Raw genomic sequence first — 5,632 nt, 5'->3', positions numbered from 1 at the left:
TCCTCGGTAAAAGGTGTGTCTCTCTCAGGAGATGAATTCCTGGAAAGGAGATGGTCCAATCTACAGAATGTATATCTCGGATTGTTTGTTGGACCCATGGTTCCAGAAAAATCCAGGTTAAAGTGAGATAGGGAAACCCCATTCATTCCTCCCATTGACTTAACATGGTCCTGGGGGTGCCCTATTCTCCGAGCCACCAAAAACCACAGGAGGGTTCAATCAAAAAGCTGCATAGTGAATATTGAAGCCAAGAGGATTATCTAAATACATCTCTGTCCGTTTGCAGTCTGCTCACTTAGTGGCTGAGATCTGTGCCCCCAAAGTTGGAGGAGCATTTTCAGATGCAGATCTTTAGTGTGAGACTTTGATAGTATGTGCCAAATACGGCACTCACTATCACAGTCTCACACTTAGCATTAACCAGGTATGGGTGCCTTGCTTCTTGGTGTGCTGCCCCTCAGGAAAATGACATACATACACATGTGAGGAGTTGCTTGTAAGGGGAGAGCGAGTGCTACAAAGTGTATGTCGCCGATTTTTGATTGGACCTTCGGAACCGGAGCAAACGGTACCAATTTTAGACATGTCTGGTACTGGAACCACTCTTGATATTAACAAGTGCCACCACTCATTTTGTAGGTCTACTTGAGCTCTGTACACACTGCAAGTTTGGGCCATCTTGGACCTTCACAAGCCGAGATATCAGCACTGGAAAGTGGGTAACCTCATTTAGTAGACATGGGCCGCCTGGTCAGAGGGGGGTCACGGCTCTCGGGGTGCTGCTTCTCAGTACAAGATGCCTCTCACTCAGGAGATGAATCCCTGGAAAGCTGACGGTCCAGTCTACAGAACTTATATCTTGGATTGTTTATCGGACCCACGGTTCTGGAGAAATCGAGGTTAAAGTGAGATAGGGAAATGCCATTGAATCTTCTCATTGATGTAACATGGTGCTGGGGGTGCCCTCTTCCCCGAGCCACCAGAAACCGCAGGAGGGATCAAAGAAAAAGCTGCATAGTGCGTATGGAAGCCAAGAGGATTATCTAAGACAGGGGGTGGAACCAGGCTTGGGATTTAAAAAAAAAAAACAAATCTCTCTATCTATATATATCTCTCTCTATATATCTATCTATCTATCTATCTATATCTCTAGGTCCGGTGCCTAGGGTGGTGGGTCGTGGGGGCGGAGCTAGGCTCAGGATTTAAAAAAATAAATATATATATTTTTTTCAAATTTCCCCTCCCTTCCCCAGACTCCATAACAAAACTGGAGTTTTCGCCGGCATGTGGGGGTGGCGGTTATCCCTGTACTTATTCTTATTAGTGTCTTTAAGATGCTATTTCAAATGAAAGTTGGTGTGCGCCGGTAGTTTCGGGGTTAGTGCAGCTCCAGTCAGCTCCCTGAGCCCTCGGGCTGTGGCGTGCGCACGCTGCTGATGTCACTGCGGCACCATGAGACCTCATCACGCTGCAGGGGGTGAGGAAGCGAGACTGAGGGCTGTTATTAATACAGTGTTTGCAAGCATATACATTGTATATATACAGACCCCTCTGTATACAGCCCCCTGTATACAGATAGATAAATACAAATCACTAAGTACACTCTAATGTAAATTTATCAAAATCAATTGTTTAGCTGAAGGCTATTTTATGACCAATAATTGTTAACCTTTGATAATATTGATTCAATATTTAAAGGATATATACTCCATGAGAATGAATATTTGAACACATGGCGTCAGAAACGCGTTGCTGCGCTGTCTGGGCGTTATTTCATGTAGATTTTATTCTACTCCCGTCAATACATTTTGCACATTATTGGAAGCTGGATATATTATTCTTATCACATTATTGAGTAATTGTGTATATGTATAGATTGTCTTTATTCCACCTGATGCACATTATTATTGTACACTGTATATGCACTGTTACAATTATTTCAGAATTGCTGCTGATTAATTGTATAATTTGGCTGCCTTAAATATTCTGCACTTGCACTTGGTACTTGCTTAAAGGTCCACGATATGGGACCGAAACTTCACCACATGGGCTATTGGCTTTTTTTTTTCACTTACTTTGTGTGCTGCTGTATTACATTACTAGCATGTACCTAGAGGGCTTTCCTGGGGAGGGAGATGCTGTATGTATGTATGTAGGACCTGGGGAGGGAGATGCTGGCTGTGTGTATTTTGGACCTGGGGAGGGAGATTCTGCGCTGTGTGTCGGACCTGGGGAGGGAAATGCTGCGCTGTGTGTTGGACATGGGGAGGGAGAGGCTGCACTGTGTGTCAGACCTGGGGAGGGGGATGTGAAGCTGTATGTATGTCGGACCCGGGGAGGGCGATGTGAAGCTGTATGTATGTCGGACCAGGGGAGGGCGATGCTGCGCTGTGTCGGGCCTGAGGAGGGAGGTGCTGCGCTGTGTGTCGGACCTGGGGAGGGAGATGCTGCGCTGTGTGTCGGACCTGGGGAGGGAAATGCTGCGCTGTGTGTCGGACCTGGGGAGGGAGATGCGAAGATTTATGTATGTTGGACTCGGGGAGGGCGATGTGAAGATGTATGTATGTCGGACCCGGGGAGGGCGATGCAAAGCTGTATGTATGTCGGACCCGGGGAGGGCGATGCGAAGCTGTATGTATGTCGGACCCGGGGAGGGCGATGTGAAGCTGTATGTATGTCGGACCTGGGGATGGTGATGCGAAGATGTATGTATGTCAGACCCGGGGAGGGCAATGCAAAGCTGTATGTATGTCGGACCCGGGGAGGGAGATGCTGCGCTGTGTCGGACCTGGGGAGGTAGGTGCTGCACTGTGTGTCAGACCTGCGGAGGGAGGTGCTGCGCTGTGTGTCGGACATGGGGAGGGAGATGCTGCACTGTGTCGGACCTGGGGAGGGAAATGCTGCGCTGTGTGTTGGACCTGGGGAGGGAGAGGCTGCGCTTTGTGTCGGACCTGGGGACGGAGATGCTGCGCTGTGTGTCGGACCTGGGGAGGGGGAAGCGAAGATCTATGTATGTCGGACCCGGGGAGGGCGATGTGAAGATGTATGTATGTCGATCCCGGGGAGGGCGATGCAAAGCTGTATGTATGTCGGACGCGGGGAGGGCGATGCGAAGCTGTATGTATGTCGGACCCGGGGAGGGCGATGCGAAGCTGTATGTATGTCGGACCCGGGGAGGGCGATGTGAAGCTGTATGTATGTCGGACCTGGGGATAGTGATGCGAAGCTTGATGTATGTCGGACCCGGGGAGGGCAATTCAAAGCTGTATGTATGTCGGACCTGGGGAGGGCGATGCTGCACTGTGTGTCGGACCTGGGGAGGGAGGTGCTGAGCTGTGTGTCGGACATGGGGAGGGAGATGCTGCGCTGTGTCGGACCTGGGGAGGGAAATGCTGCGCTGTGTGTTGGACCTGGGGAGGGAGAGGCTGCGCTGTGTGTCGGACCTGGGGACGGAGATGCTGCACTGTGTGTCGGAACTGGGGAGGGGGATGTTGCGCTGTGTCGGACCTCGGGAGGGGGATGCGAAGATCTATGTATGTCGGACCCGGGGAGGACGATGTGAAGATGTATGTATGTCGGACCCGGGGAGAGCGATGTGAAGCAGACTATACTGCAATCTACTATTTCTTTTTAAAACTACACTATAGCAGATTTATCTTAAACCTCCCCCTATACAAGCAGCTAATTAACATTTAATGTCTTCTCAGAGAGAGAAGCTTCAATACAGAAATACACAGCCCCCCTCCCCCAGCATTGCCATACACTGAGAGCAGACTAGACTGCCATCTACTGTTCATTTATAAGAATACACCATAGCAGATTTATTTCCACAATACATGCTGTTCACTCTAGAATATACAACAAAATACAGGATATAAGGGAAAATACACTGTAAGGCTGAGTTCACATGTTAGTTTATTGTTTAGTTTTTCATATCTGTTATTGTAAGCCAAAACCAGGAGTGCATGAAAAATACAGAAGTGGTGACATGGGAGGCAGTATTTAGTACTTGAGGTGGCTGCACCCCAAAATGTGTCTTCTCAAATGGACCCCAAAATGTGACTGTAGCCCAGAAATGTTTACTAAAAATAATTAGTGTAAAAAAAAAAAAAAAAAAAAAAATTCCAGTCCCCTTTAAGCCCCCCAAAATTTTGGGGGTCAAGTAACTCCTCAACTTGCATCTGACCTGCCCCCAAAACATTCAGGTGTTTCAATATTTGTGTTCAAAGAAAAAGAAAGAGAAATATCGGTCATACACAGATTTCCTACAGAGATACATTGGGCAGCCCTACGGCTGACAGAAGTAGAGGCCTGAAGCCGTACGGCTGCAAAACAGAGCAATGCAATGCACTGAGAACAGACTATGTTTGGGTCAGTTTTTCATATCAGTTATTGTAAGCCAAAACCAGGAGAGGATAAAAAAATACAGACGTGGTGACGTGGGAGGCAGTTTTTAGTACTTGAGGTGGCTGCACCCCAAAATGCATCTTCTCAAATGTACCCCAAAATGTCCCCCAAAATGTGACTGTAGCCCAGAAAGAATCACTTGTGGTACATAAAAAAACAGGATTCATTATTTTAGATGTTGAAGGTAGTATTTAGCACTTTGGGGGATGCACCCCAAAATGTCTTCTCAAATGTACCCGCAAAATGTGTCATTTCTAAAAATAATCACTTGGGGGACACAAAAAACAGGATTCAGTAAGTTAGGGGCAGTGGGAGGCAGTATTTATTACTTGAGGTAGTTGCACCCCAAAAAATGTATCTTTTCAAATGGACCCCAAGATGTGAATGTAGCCCAGAAATGATCACAATAAATAACTAGTGTAATAAGTAAAAAAAAAAGTTCCAGCCCCCTTTAAGCCCCCCCCAAATTGGAGGGGGTCAAGTAACCCCTCAACTTGCATCTGACCTGCCCCCAAAACATTCAGGTGTTTCAATAATTGTGTTCAAAGAAAAAGAAAGAGAAATATCGGTCATACACAGATTTCCTATAGAGATACATTGGGCAGCCCTACGGCTGACAGAAGTAGAGGCCTGAAGCCGTACGGCTGCAAAACAGAGCAATGCAATGCACTGAGAACAGACTATGTTTGGGTCAGTTTTTCATATCAGTTATTGTAAGCCAAAACCAGGAGAGGATAAAAAAATACAGACGTGGTGACGTGGGAGGCAGTTTTTAGTACTTGAGGTGGCTGCACCCCAAAATGTATCTTATCAAATGTACCCCAAAATGTCCCCCAAAATGTAACTGTAGCCCAGAAAGAATCATTTGGGGTACATAAAAAACAGAATTCAGCATTTTAGGGGCTGTTGAATGTAGTATTTAGCATTTTGGAGGATGCACCCCAAAATGTGTCTCCTCAAATGTACCCCCAAAATGTGTCAGATTTCTACAAATAATCAATGGGGGGGTCATAAAAAACAGGATTTAGTATTTTAAGGGCTGTGGGAGGCAGTATTTATTACTTGAGGTGGCTGCGCCCCAAAAATGTGTCTTCTCAAATGGACCCGAAAATGTGACTGTAGCGCAGAAAGAATCACTTGGGGGACATAAACAGGATTCAGCATTTTAGGGGCTGTTGAAGGTAGTATTTAGCACTTTGGAGGATGCACCCCAAAATGTGTCTCC

The sequence above is a fragment of the Phyllobates terribilis genome, unplaced genomic scaffold, assembly GCF_046119375.1.
Source record: "Phyllobates terribilis strain yellow unplaced genomic scaffold, ASM4611937v1 Scaffold_15__1_contigs__length_34870131, whole genome shotgun sequence".
Classification (NCBI taxonomy): Eukaryota; Metazoa; Chordata; class Amphibia; order Anura; family Dendrobatidae; genus Phyllobates; species Phyllobates terribilis.
Note: the sequence above shows the minus strand (reverse complement) of the source record.